Source organism: Dermacentor andersoni, chromosome 9, assembly GCF_023375885.2.
Source record: "Dermacentor andersoni chromosome 9, qqDerAnde1_hic_scaffold, whole genome shotgun sequence".
In the NCBI taxonomy this organism is placed as follows: domain Eukaryota; kingdom Metazoa; phylum Arthropoda; class Arachnida; order Ixodida; family Ixodidae; genus Dermacentor; species Dermacentor andersoni.
Window position 1 is genome coordinate 116,925,745 of NC_092822.1, and position 15,417 is coordinate 116,941,161.

Sequence of the window (15,417 nt, forward strand, 5' to 3'; positions counted from 1 at the left end):
GCAGGGGCGCCTAATAGTCTCGACGTGGAGACGCGGCGACAAGATAAGAGCAGTTGCGCTGGTCTCACCAAAGGTCGGGGTGTTGACCTGATGATCACGCGACCAGGGCGCCCTAGCTCTGGCTTGGAGATAGCAGGCAGGTGGCTTGGCGGCACGAGCAGACGGCAGCCGCGTTCTGGCCAGGCAGCTGGGCGTAGAACTCGGGCCCGTAGCCCGATTGCTCTCGTCCCGCCCCCGGGCACAGATGCTCGCCGGCCTTGGGCCGCTGGCGGCACGCTCGGGTAGAATGGCGACGCGCAGGAACGGGTTGGCAGGAGGCCCCGGTCGGATGAAGTCCTGGTGGCTCGGGTCCGCAACCCGACGGCGCGTCTTCAACTCCCGGTCCGGTGACTGGCCTTCTCCTGGCGTTGCTTCCTGGAACTCTCCCGGCATCTCCCCCTTTCTGCTAGCGCGCCTCCCTTTTTCTTCCAATCTGGCCGATTAGTCGTTGTCCGATTGGCTGTTGGACACTGTGTGATTTCTCGTAATTGGTTGGCATTTTTCTCTTGTTTTCTTTTCCTACGCCGCACGTTCACGTGCTGGACGCTCTTCGGTGTTGTCGTTTTCTCTCCAGCACGGAATTCGCCTCGGCGCGCACACTCCTTGTCGTCTGCTTGTCCTTTCTGACCACCGCACCATGTCGCCCACTACACACATCACAGTGACTCAGAAGGTTTAACTGTAGCTGACGAATCGGGCAGTGTGTCTCGAGATGTTTTGTTGATGAAGGATTTCGGGTCTATGAAAGGGCATCGGACACGCCATCCCAACTGTAGCGCACTTTGTCGATAAAAACGTAATCATAACGTAGCTTGACAATAGATCCCCATCTTCTAAAAGGTTCTGAGGCATCCCAAATTGTTTTCCGGGCAGCACGAACGCTGGCTAAAAGATCCTTAGTGATGTAATATTGCGATCCCTTTAGCTTCGAGACGGTTTTCATCACCGCAAGCTTTTCCCGAAAATCCAACAGCTTAAGATTAACCGGGCGTGGACACTCTCTGCGCTTTCCGCCAATCCTGTGGCAACGCTCAATGTGTGGGGGCGTAATTTGCAGTATATCAGAAGATATATGTGCAACCCCATCTAGCAAATTCTCATTTTCATTCGGTTTTTCATCCAAGCCATGTATAATAATGTTGTGGCGACGGGATCGGTTATCAAGGTCGTCATTCATGGCAACCAACTGAGCCACAGTTCCAGTTAGTGCTTTAACTTCGGAGCAGAGAAGATCGGAAACATTGGCATCAACCTTTTGGCCTGTTGTAGGCGATTCAAGTACTGCTACATGCTTTTCTAGCGCATCAAAATGGGAGTTTACAGAAGCTTTGCATGACTTATTTTGGCAAGGTTTTCAGCCATGAGGTTTTGTCGTTCAAGTACGTCAGTAAGTATAGTGACAATGTCAACATTTTCGGTCGAACATTCCGCAGTAGCCGAATGTCGAGTGGTCATTGTGGAGCGCGTAGATCGTTCAGAAGAACTGTTACTGGAATCATTACTTTTCGCTGAATTGCCGAGCTTTTTTGAGGGATCAACATTGGGGGGACCAGGATTGAACTCCACCTCTCCACTCAACAAAAGGCAACTGATGCAGTACGAGAAATTCAAGCATAAATCAGCCGCGCCTTGTGTGCAAAGAAACAGCAGCAACGATCGATTGTCGGATTTAAAGCATCGAGAATTTTCGAAATAACACACCTGCACAATGAAGAAACAGCGTTTCAGCATCGTGTCGCCGCCGCTGTCACTTTGCCCACTGACGAGCGAAGCTTCGAGCGTTAAACCCTTGAATGGTGACGTCGGGGTATCGCTCTAGATTTCGATGGTGTGCGCACAAGTACCAGGTTAATTGTAGGAATCATAAAGGAGGGAGTGGCCTAATACTGCACCAGGGATGCCAATTCGTGTTCCGGCGAGGGAGCGTCTTTGTTGAAGCTTAATGAGCGTTCCTAATTTCGTTATACTTGGATTAGTAGTGCCTCACCCGCTCTCGGAAACTTTTGCCGGTGTTCCTCCAAGCCTGCAGATGTAGTGCGCAGGAGGACGAGGAAAAATTCAAGCTCACTATCGCCTGAATAAAAACAAGTGTCATAGAAGGATCCGCACTTCCTATTACGGCAACTGAGCATGCTACGTAGCTCAATCAGATAATCCCGCAGGCGGCGCGGCTACTTTATTGCCGAAAAGTACAGCCCAGATGGGATTACGTGGCTAAGACATCCCCTGGTTTATCCGCCATCGGCGCGATTTGCTGATCGCGATATGTTGCACTATATATTTTCGGCGAATTTCAAGACGACCTTAAACAGCACTCAAGCATCGGAAAATTCTTTCCCAACGAGACGGGACTGATACTGAAGCGCCGCCTAAGGCTGAGGCATCGCATGGGAGTAGGATGCATTGGCAGAGACTTTCGCTCAAAGGGCCCACCCTCTGAGGGACCAGACTGGCCGCCAAAAAATATGCTTCTGAGCCGCTCGTAAAATAGGCGACCTCGGAAGCGGCCTTGCCCTATGGTTTGAAAGCGATTACACGACGCCTCCTTTAAGCTGTAGTGTATGCGTCTGCGATCAGTTATACATTGTTGGTAGACATCGCGTGGGGAAGATGTTCACATGACATTTGCGCCGCACTTGCAATGCTTGCAATTTAGCCGTTGCGAACACATGCTCGTGATCTACAAATGTACAAACGGAAACCCGGAAAAACGAATATAGGTGCGAAAATAGAAGAAATAAATGGACGCAACCAACGACCTTCTTTACTTGACGAAAATATCACTCTTAGTGAGGATTACTCCCCAGCAACCCATCGCGCTCGGGGAAATCTTATCGAGTTTGGAAAAAATCAGCCCGGCGCACCTGCTTTTAAACTCAGATACGACAAACTACTTATGAATGACAGGTGCTACGTTTCTGACGCCGAAACGAAATGCATGACAGAAAAACCGTCGCAGGGCCAACACGCAAGGAACACACTTCCTGCAGGCAATTTAACCTAGCGGAGCGAGAGGGGAAGTGGACAGTCTTCCCAACACCATGTGTCCATCTTTTTTACTAACATTAGAAGTGTACTGAACAAATATTTTTCATTGTCCTCAGCGATTGACACTTGTTCTCCACACATTGTTGCCTTAACAGAAACGTGGCTTTCGAACAACATTAATGATTCTGAAATCTTCGAGGACGCCCATCGCTTCGCTATCTATAGGGAAGATCGTACTGTGAGTCGTGGAGGCGGCGTCCTACTTGCCATTTCTAACGACATTCCTTCTTCACGAATTTCTGTTGCTACTGACCTTGAAATCGTCTGGGCTTCATTTAAGATTCATCACCAGAAGGCAATTATAGGCGTATGCTACCGATCTCCTTCTTCCTCGTCCACATTCCTTAGTGAATTGCATGATGTAATTAATAACGTATCATCACGCTTTCCATCATCGCCCCTTTACTTGTTAGGCGACTTTAACTTTCCGAACATTAAATGGAACTCTCACCCTCCTTCATTACTCCCATTTTCGTCTCAGGCGAAGGAATTTTTAGATTTGTGTTCCACTGTTTCCTTTTCGCAAGTGGTCACTGAACCAACTCGGAATACTGCTACTATATCAAACACTCTCGACCTAGTACTTACTACTGAACCCAAACTAACTTCCAACATTACCTTCCTTCCGCCTTTAAGTGACCATTCTGCAATGCATTTTACCATTAGTGCCAACCATCCGAAAAATATCAAGGAAAAGAAAACGATACTAGACTATAGTAGAGCAAACTTCGGGGCCATCAATAACGAGTTACATATGTTTCTTGACACATTCCTAATTAACTTTGATGACCGTTCTGTACAAACTAATTGGGACCTGTTTGCTCATAAAGTAAATGAACTAATGAACATGTATGTTCCGAGCCGTATCTTAACTTCTAACCCACAAGCCCCCTGGTATAACACTCGCATTAAACGACTTTCTAACCGTAAAAAGCGTATCTACCGCTCAGCTAAGTTGTCCTCGAGTGCTTCTCGTTGGACGGCATACAAGGCGGCTTCTAACGAATACATTCAAGCTTTAAAACTCGCTAAACGTACTTTTCTTGCTGTTACTCTTCCATCCATTCTTAAAACTAGCATTACAAAATTTTGGAAAATAATTAAACCTGTTTCTGACAACTTAAATCTTATTAAACGACTCTACTGGGCAGCCTGTTCCCAAAAACGGTGCTGCAACTCACCTTAACGAAGCCTTTCTCAAAAATTTTTCGGGAGCTCTAAATAAACAACTTCCCGAGTTACGTAACTATAGTTATCCAGTCATGTTTCCAGTAATAGTTCACACATCTGGTGTTGCTAAACTTATTGACAAGCTCGACTACAATTCTTCGCCTGGCTTTGACTCAATTAACTCTAAGTTCCTAAAAAGCACTTCCGCATACAGTTCTATAATACTAACAAAAATTTTTCAACAGTCACTCAACACCAGCACTTTACCTTATCAGTGGAAGGTCGGGAAGGTTGTTCCGCTCCATAAATCTGGTAACAAAAACATAGCAGCGAACTATCGCCCCATCTCACTTACCAGCACGTGCTGCAAACTTCTAGAACACATTGTATTCACAAACCTCGTCGAATTTCTTGAAGATAACACATTTTTTTCACCTGCACAGCATGGCTTTAGGAAATCATACTCATGCGAGACTCAACTCGTATCCTTCACTCATCAGTTGCATCGAATTCTTGATCGTTCATGACGCGCCGAGTGCATATTTCTAGACTTCTCAAAAGCATTCGATAAAGTCTGTCACACACTTCTAGTCCACAAACTGACCCATTTGAATATTGATGCTAATCTCTTAAAATGGATCGAATGTTTTCTGGTTCATCGCTCACAATACGTTACTGCTGATGGCTGCAATTCACCGGTGTGCTCTGTTGCTTCAGGAGTGCCCCAAGGATCGGTTCTCGGTCCTTTGCTGTTCTTAATATATATTAATGACCTTCCTTCCCAAGTAACTTCTAACATTTATCTCTTCGCGGATGATTGTGTTATCTTTAGAGAAATAACTACGGATTGTGATACTAACCGTCTTCAATCGGACCTTGATATATTATCTAACTGGTGCAGTTTATGGCTAATGGAATTAAATGTTAACAAGTGTAAAGCTATGCAAGTATCTAGGACACCTAACGTCTCTGAGGTGTACTATTTAAATTGTCTTCCTTTAGAACAGGTAACTTCGTACAAGTACTTAGGAATACATATTACATGCGACCTTACCTGGGCAACTCACATTACCAATATAGTGAACAATGCTAACCGCGCTCTTGGTTACTTAAGGCGTAACTTTTGTAAGGCTCCACACACTTTGAAATTATTGCTTTATAAAACACTAATACGCCCGAAATTAGAATACGCTGCATCAGTCTGGGACTCTAATAACCTAAACTTAATTAACGCATTAGAATTAGTTCAGAATAACGCTGCTCGTTTCATTCTTTCGAATTATAACAGAACTGCCAGCGTAACAGCCATGAAACCTAGCCTTTCTCTCCCATCTCTTGCAGCTCGACGTAAAGTCTCCCGTTTATCATTATTTCAGAAAATTTTTAACCACACAAAACTACGTGATGTATTCATCCATACTCCACACTATGTATCTCGTCGCATCGATCATTCTTACAAGGTTCACGTCCCTTCTTGCAACACAAATACATTTTCCCAGTCATTCATACCTCGGCCATCACTAGAGTGGAACCACCCGCCCGCAAACATTGTGTCCATCAATGATAATCTTTTGTTTCGTGATGCCTTAACCAACGTTACTTGCTAAAATGCTGTCTCACGTGCTTGTATATCTTGTCCTTTTTTGTAACACCTTTTGTAATTGCTCATTGTATTGCTACTGAATTATTTGTCAATTGTATTTTTATGTTGCATATTTTTTCTTTTGCAAGATTTACTATTTGAATTCCCTTGTAGCCCACTCCCCTCTGTAAAGCCTTCACAGGCCTTGAGGGTATAATAAATGAAATGAAATGACATGAGTATGCGAACTTTGCAACTGTTTTAAAGTTCACATACTTTGCAAAGCGATACTGCAAACCTTCTCATTTTTTTTTCTTTCTATTGCGCGACAATTTTTTTTTTTGGTGGAAGAGGGGGTATCACTCGAAAGCCAGTGCAAGGCATATCAGTAATGTCAGTCTAAGTCAGTTTCATCTATCTCAAATGTCTGAAAACGTGCATTATCGGCGGTATACGGGGTTTCTGCTAATCGCTGCCGGTGTTACAACGAAGAATTTCTCAGTGGTTCTATCATCGTGGCTTCGTAGTCTCCCCTACGCATGCGGCAATGAACGCGGCTAGATACACGATATATTTCGGCGAACTTGAACAGCACTTAAAACGTGTGAAAAAAAGTAAGCAATAGGAAGAATGTTTCAGCGCTTACCGAGATGCATGATATACCCACAGAAACCAAAATTAATCGCAATGTGTTTATCCCTGTAAAGGGTGCACCGCCGGAGATAACATTGTGTTGACGCAAAGCTACGGCATTTCGAAAATAGAGTAAGTTTTCTAGGATTAAGCAGCGCTCGCTCAAGCCGATGGTGCCCAAAAGGCAGCAGGAATTGTGTCCACGAAAAGAGAGCATCTGTCCCGCAGTAGGTAAAATTTTTGTTACGGGCCTAAGTAGCTCCAGTCGACGAAAATCAACCACATTGCACCATTGACCTCACCATCTCCGAATATTATCCCCTGGCCTCTTGCTGAAGATAAGAGAACGCTCATCCATGTGTCTAAAAAGACAAGGTCAACATACGCAAAACAACGCCGACACAATTGCACGTTAAATGCGATAATAATAATATATGGAATGAGTGAGTAATGAATACGAAAGCCGAGACGGAAAGATACAGAACAGAGGGATGTAATCAACATTCACCCAACGAATCATTAGAACAACCATGCTTACCCCCCGTGTTCGTCGACCTTGTATTCTTCAGCGTCTACAATTTGTTGGCACTATCTTTTTCTTCGTCTTTTTGCTGCCCGTCGCTCTCCCAATGGTGGTATAGGCTGTTCAACATTCAATAATTTTCCGAAGTCAGCAGATTGTAATCATCATCATCATCATAATCATCATCATCAGACTGCTACGCCCACTGCAGGGCAAAGGCCTCTCCCATACTTCTCTAACAACCCCGGTCATGTACTAATTGTGACCATGTCGTCCCTGCACACTTCTTCATCTCATCCGCCCACGTTTCTGCCGCCCCCTGCTACGCTTCCCTACCCTTGGAATCCAGTCCGTAACCCTTAATGACCATCGTTTATCTTCCCTCCTCATTACATCTCCTGCACATGTCCATTTCTTTTTCTTGATTTCAACTAAGATATCATTACCTCGAGTTTGTTCCCTCACCCAATCTGCACTTTTCTTATCCCTTAACGTTACACGCGTCATTCTTCTTTTCATAGCTCGTTGCGTCGTCCTCAATTTAAGTAGAACCCTGTTCGTAAGCCTCCAGGTTTCTGCCCCGTAAGACACTGGTAAGACACAGCTATTATACACTTTTCTCTTGAGGGATAATGGCAACCTGCTGTTCATGATCTGAAAATGCCTGCCAAACGCACCCCAGCCCATTCTTATTCTTCTGATTATTTCCGTCGCAATGTCCGGATCCGCCATCACTACCTGCCCTTAGTAGATGTATTCCCTTACCACTTCCAGTGCCTCGCTGACTATTGTAAATTGCTGTTCTCTTCCGAGACTGGTAACATTACTTTAGTTTTCTGCAGATTAATGTTTAGACCACCTCTTCTGCTTTGCCTCTCCAGGTCAGTGAGCATACATTGCAATTGGTCCCCTGAGTTACTAAGCAAGGCAATATTATCAGCGAATGGCGATTTACTAAGGTATTCTCCATTAACTTTTATCCCAATTCTCCCCAATCCAGGTCTCTGAATACCTCGTGTAAGCACGCTGTGAGTAGCATTGGAGAGATCGTATCTCCCTGCCTGACGCCTTTCTTTATTGGGATTTTGTTGCTTTCTTTATGGAGGACTACGGTTGCTGCGGAGCCGCTATACATATCTTTCAGTATTTTTTACAAACGGCTCGTCTACACCCTGATTCCGTAATGTCTCCATGACTGCTGACGTTTCGACAGAATCAAATGCTTTCTCGTAATGAATGAAAGGTATATGTAAGGGTTGGTTATATTCCGCACATTGTCTATCCCCTGATTGATAGGGTGAATATGGTCTATCGTTGAGTAGCATTTACGGAATCCTGCCTGGTCCTTTGCTTGACAGAAGTCGAAGGTGTGCCTGATTCTATTTGTGACTACCTTAGTAATTAGTTTGTAACCAACTGACAGTAAGCTGATCGGTCTATAACTTTTCAAGTCTTTGGCGTCCCCTTTCTTATGGATGAGGATTATGTTAGCGTTCTTCCAAGATTTCGGTACGCTCGAGGTCATGACGCATTGTGTATACAGGGTGGCCAGTTTCTCTAGAACAATCTGCCCACCATCCTTCAACAAATCTGCTGTTACCTGATCCTCTCCAGCTGCCTTCCCCCTTTGCATAGCCCCCAAGGCTTTCTTTACTTCTTCCGGCGTTAGATGTGGGATTCGACTTCCTCTGGACTATTCTCTCTTCCATTATCATCGTGGGTGCCACTGGTACCGTATAAATCTCTATAGAACTCCTCAGCCACTTTAACTATCTCATCCGTATTAGTTATGATATTGCCGGCTTTGTCTCTTAACGCATACATCTGATTCTTGCCAATTCCTAGTTTCTTCTTCACTGCTTTTAGGCTTCCTCCCTTCCTGAGAGCATGTTCAATTCTATCCATATTATACTTCCTCAGCTCAGCTGCCTTACGCTTCTTGTTTGACTTCGAAAGTTCTGGCAGTTCTATTCTAGCTGTAGGGTTAGAGGCTTTCATACATTGGTCTTTCTTGATCCCATCTTTCGTTTCCTGCGATAGCTTACAGGTATCCTGTCTAACGGAGTTACCACCGACTTCTACTGCACACTCCTTAATGATGCCCAGAAGATTGTCGTTGATTGCTTCAACACTGAGGTCCTCTTCCTGAGTTAACGCCGAATACCTGTTCTGTAGCTTGATCTGGAATTCCTCTATTTTCCCTCTTACCGCTAACTCATTGATCGGCTCTTATGGAGCAGTTTCTTCCGTTCCCTCCTCGTGTCTACGCTAATTCGAGTTCTTACCATCCTATGGTCACTGCAGCGCACTTTGCTGAGCACATGCTCATCTTGTATGATTCCAGGGTTAGCGCAGAGTATGAGGTCTATTTCATTTCTAGTCTCGCAGTTCGGACTCCTCCACGTCCACTTTCGGCTATCCCGCTTGCGGAAGAAGGTATTCATTATCCGCATATTATTTTGTTCTGCAAACTCTACTAATAAATCTCCCCCCTGCTATTCCGATTGCCTATGCCATATTCCCCCACTGCCTTGTTTCCAGCCTGCTTCTTGCCTACCTTGGAATAGAAGTCGCCCATCAGTATGGTGTATTTCGTTTTCACTCTACCCATCGCCGATTCCTGATCATGTCTGGATGTAGGGGCGCAGACCTGTACAACCTTCATTTTCTACCTCTTACTAAGTTTCCCAACAAGACCTGCCACCTTTTCGTTAATGCTATAGAATTCCTGTATGTCACCATCTAAATTCTTATTAATCAGGAATCCGACTCTTAGTTATTTTCTCTCCGCTAAGGCCCGGTAGCAGAGGATGTGCCAGCTTTTTAGCACTGTATATGCTTCGTTTGGCCTCCTAACCTCACTGAGCCCTATTATATCCCATTTACTGGCCTTTAATTCCTTCAATAGCACAGCTAACTCGCCTCACTAGATAACGTGTTCTAGCGTTAAACGTTTAAACGTTGCCAGGTTCATATTCCATTGGCGGCCTGTCCGGAGCCAGGGATTCTTAGCACCCTCTGCTGCTTCGCAGGTCTGACCGCCGCCGTGGTCAGTTGCTTCGCAGCTGCTGGGGACTGAGGTCAGGGGGTAGATTGTTGTGTTCATATAGGAGGTTGTGGCCAAGTACTGCACCAGGGTCGCCTATCCTGCTCTGGGGAGGGAGTGCGTTACCGGTTCTGGTCACCGGGATCAGGCCACACTCCAGGCCTGTTTATGCAATGTCATCAACACGCGGATTTTTTTCCTCTTTTTTTAATCTGGTGGAAAATTGCGCGGCACCGGGATTCGTACCAGGGACCTCTTGCAAGCGAGGCCAATGTTCTACCGCTACGCCACCGCTGCACCGCTGTAGCAGATTGTGCTGGCGCTTAAAAGGTGATAGGGCGGTGACGTAGGCGTTGGCTGTGTGACTTACGCCAGCACTGTGCTTCCCTCGTGGCGGTTCATGATAGCGATAAGAAGGCCCAGCAGCAGCACAATCGGCTAAATGCTATGTTCGCTTGTTTGCGGAATGTTTGGGAGCCCTGCTATCATGGCGCGCAAGCGGGCATGCCACGTGGTATTTGTTTTTTTTTTTTTATTTCTCGCGCCTCCCCAGGAAGGGGAAAAACACTAACATGAGTTTAATGAAATGAGTCTAATAATAATAAGTCTCTCCTTTAAATAGTCATTTAAAATGATGATGACGTTTTTACGTGCTGTCAGGTTCTCTTCGAATATTATTGAAGATGTCTTGGCTCTCCATAGCAAATGAAACTAAATGAAATTTGGTGCTTTACGCGTAAAAGCCACCGTCTGACTTTAAGGCACGCCGAAGTGAGGGTCTCCGGAATAGTTCCAACCACCTGTGTACCCCTGTATCTAAGTGCAGGGGTGTTTTCGCAGTTCTCCCCCAACGAAACGCGGCCGCCGATGCCGAGGTTCTATCTCGAAGCCTCGTCCGTAGCATCTAACACCATAGCCACTAAGCAACGACGGCTCCTTTCAGAGGAACTTAAGGGTAAGAGCTGAGAAGGAGTCCATGAGTTTGTCACGTGCTGTGCGCTGGCACTGCGAAAATCCATTTCGGGGGGCCGGGTGGAGTAAGTCAGTACATCGGGACGTCTTCACTGTGTCCGCGAGAGGTCCTGCTTTTCTTCCAAGAGAAAAATTGGTGAACCAATTACCCGGCCACATAAATATAGCATCTAACCATTTACTTTTGTTTTTATTTAAGTGTGAGGCTTCTGACTGTAAAACTGCTCTTTCGCTCCACAAAACTTGCCTTTGAATCGTTTTTAGCGCGTTATATTCGGCGTAATTATTTTGTTTTTGCCTGTCGCAAGGGTAGCACGCAAAATACTAAATATTCCGCGTCAGTACGGACCCATTCGCTGCGAGGCCATTCGCCCCAAAATTGATATTAAAGAAGTGACTCCGTTCATTGTCTAACTCAGTAAGCAACAGTTCATAACACAGTCAGCGTCTTTCGCCTGAAGCTCACGATCAACGGAGGCCAAGGTCAACAACGACAGCTTGGCAATTTTTAGGCTTTTGCCGAGTTACATTGAGATATTGGTCAGCCGGAAACGGAAGGCCTGCCGAGATGGCCGCTACTATCTCGCGCTGCGGACGCCCGAACATCGGTCAGAGGAGAGGGGGTTGAGAGATGACAAAGATAATGAGGAAGAGAATGGGTCCAGCTGATGGTTCTGCTTTCAGCAGACCCCTTACTGTCTATGCAAGGGCACTTGCTTCCTTTATATTACCGGACCATATGACAACGTTAAGCGCCTCTTTCAGTGCGGTCTTCTGGAGCGAGAATGCTTAGGTAACGACTTATGCAATTTTGGTATCTCTAAACAACTAAGAAAAATGTGCCCTTTATCCCCGCTATTCTTTATGATACGCATGGTAAGGATAGAAAGGGCGCTAGAAGGAGCGAACATTGGGTTTATTCTCTCGTAGGTAGGGCGACAAATTAAAGGCTACTCAACAATAGACCATATGCACACTATCAATCAGGTGATAGAGAAATGTGCGGAATATAACCAACCCTTATAATATGTCTTTCATTCATTACCAGAAAGCGTTTGATTCAGTCGAAACCTCAGCAGTCATGGATGCATTACGGAATCATGATGTAAACCAGCCGTATGTAAAAATACTAAAATATATCTATAGCGGCTCCGCCGCCCCAGTAGTCCTCCATAATAAAGAAACAAAATCTCAATAAAGAAAGCGTCAGCTAGGGAGATGCGAGCTCTCCAGTTCTATTGACGGCATGTTTACAGGAGTTACTTACAGACCTTGATTGGGAAGAATTGGGGATAAGAGTTATCCGAGAATACCTTAGTAACTTGTAATTCGCTGATGATATTGCCTTGCTTAGTAACTCAAGGAACCAATTGCAATGCATGCTCAATGACCTGGAGAGGCAAAGCAGAAGGGTGGGTCTAAAAATTATTCTGCAGAAAACTAATATTTAACAGTCTTGGAAGACGACAGCAGTTTACGATAGGTAGTGAGACACTGGAAGTCGTGACGGAATACATCTACTTAGGAAAGGCAGTGACCGTATATCCGGATCATGGGACTGAAATAATCAGAAGAATAAGAATGGGCTGGGGTGCGTTTGGCAGGCATTCTCAGATAATGAATAGCAGGCTGCCATTATCCCTCAAGAGAAAATTGTATAACAGCTGTGTTTTACCAGTACTCACGTACGGGGCACAAACCTGGAGGCATACGAAAAGGGTTCTACTTTAATTGAGGACGATGCAATGAGCTATGGAAGAAGAATGATGGGTGTTACGTTAAGGGATAAGAAGAAAGCAGATTGGCTGAGGGAATAAACGCGAGTTAATGATATCTGGGTAAAATCAAGAAAAGTAAATGGACATAGGCAGGGCGTGTAATAAGGAGGGAAGATGACTGGTATTCTTTAAGGGTTACGGACTGGCTTCCGAGAGAATGGAAGCGTAGCAGGGGGCGGGAGAAAGTTAAGTGGGCGAAGGAGATTAACAAGTTTGCAGGGACAACATGGCCACAATTAGCGCATGACCGGGGTAGTTGGAGAACTATGAGAGAGGCCTTTGCCCTTTAGTGGGCGTAGCCAGGCTAATGATGATGATGATGATGACGTAAGGCGGGCACGATTATAGAGCAGCAGCTCCCAAATTTTCTTTCATGCCGACAACATTGTGTTGTTCGCTGACAGCAAACTTATACGCAACATCTGGCTAATTTCTTCGACAGGAAAGTGGAATATTTGTATTGAAGTTTAGCGTTAAAAATTTGGTAATATGTATGGCATTAAAAAGAAGTGAACAGACACTGTCAATACAGGACAATGCTATGCCTCGGGTAATGGAATGCAAGTACCCAGGTGTATACCCTAACGATGGCAATAGATATAAGGAAACAAAAAAATCAGTACCAAACTGTACTGGGACGCAATATCATGCCTGGAAGTCAACCAGTGCTCATGTGCAACACGCCCACTACTTATTGCAGCGCTCCTTATATACCCGGCTGCGTTTCGGAATAAAGTGCTTTTTGTTACCTGCTACTCGTCTGGCTTACATGTTGTCAGAAGTGGGCGCGGCAGTTAGTTCCTGCCCGTGCGGCCAGTTTTGCCATAGAATCCCAGCTTAACAGCAGTATTAATTCCCATGAACGAGACAAGGGCTCATCCGGAACGAGAACCACAAGCCACAACGTTGACTTCGACTCTGCTACCTCCGCCCAAGCCGCTCGATGGTACTGGCGACATTTTCCACAACTGGAACACCTGGAAAAGTGAGTTCGAACTTTTTGCAACAGCGACAAGGCTGAGTCTACAGCCCCAAGATGTTCAGACCACTACATTTTTAATGACTATTGGTGAAGATGCAAGGCGTGTTTTCCGCACCTTCAAGTTTGAAAACGAAGAGCAGAAGAATGATCGGAAAGTTTTAATGCATAAGTTCGAAGAACATTAGAGACCAGTTACAAATCTCACCTACAACGAGTTTCGGTTTGGTTCCAGGAACCAGCGCGAGGGCGAGTCATTTAACGAATGGCTCACAGAACTGAAGACTCTAGCTGCGCACTGTGAATTTGGCGAGATTGAAGATAGACTTCTACGCAGTAGAGTAATCCTTGGAATAAGAGACAAAGAGCTGCAGCAGAGAATTATTTCTGAAAAGCGGAACTATGCAAGAACGGTTGAGATTTGCCGTGCTAAAGAACAAAGAACTGGTCGCTGAAATCCGAGGCAACCAGGGCGGCAGCATTTTTTTTGGATCGGAAATCAACATTGACGCTGTAAAAGCAAAGACTGCCACCTGCCCGAAATGTGGCTTACAACATCAAAAAGCGGCAAGATACCCGGCAATAGGCAGGCATTCCAAAAATTGTAATGGCCGAAACCATTTTGCTAGTGTATGCCGCACACAGAGCTCGAAAACACGCCTAGAAAGACGACACGTGCGACAGGTGGAAATAAGTGGTGACGAAGATGGAGCTGGCGACGAGACATACTTCCTTCAAGCGTTGGAAGTTCAAGCGGTCACGAGTGACGAGCACTGGGTGTCAGTGGTAAATGTGGCTGGTATCATGACCAAATGTAAGGTAGACACAGGGGCGAACTGTTGTGTTATGCCAGAAACGGTCTTTCGAAAGTTGTCCGCGGCGCCTGCGCAGAACTGTTACGCAACCTTGCGTACGTTTTTCGGCCACACAGAACAAGCAATGGGAAAGATAAACCTGCTAGTTTCTAATAAGACTCGTAGCACCGAGGGTACGTTTTTTGTTGTTGTCCAAGATGTACCAGTTACATTAAGTGGACACGTCGCTGAGAAACTGGGCCTGATAAAACGCATAGATGTCGTCAACGAAGTGTCTCAGATCCTCATATCTGGCTTGGACGACATGGTCCAGGGTCTAGGACAACTTGAGGGCATCGCCTATCGCTTGCAGCTGAAGCCCGATGTACGACCAATCATAAAGCGAGTGAGGAGAATTCCCGTCGCCCTCCAAGAGCCCGTGAAAACGAAGCTCGACGAGATGGAACGCGATGGCGTCATCGCAAAGATGACAGAGCCTTGCTCGTGGTCTAGCTCTATGGTCGTAGTACTGAAAAAGGATAAGATACGCATATGCTTCAATCCTTCCGACTTAAACAAGGCGATTTTGCGGGAGCATTACCATATGCCTACATTGGAAGACGTTGTTGGAACCTCAGTGCTGACGCCCGTTATTGCAAATGGGTCGCAAGCCCCAAGGGTAGCGTTGGCCTGGCGGCCTGGGGCACCACTGGAAGCATCCGAAGGTCCCGGCAAAGCATGAGTCGACTGGTAACAGAACAACTTGTTTATTCTAACATCGCAAAAGAGCGGGCGGTCAGGTCGACCGAAGTGGAGAGACGGGAGAGCACGTAACTCAACGGAAGAAATCGGA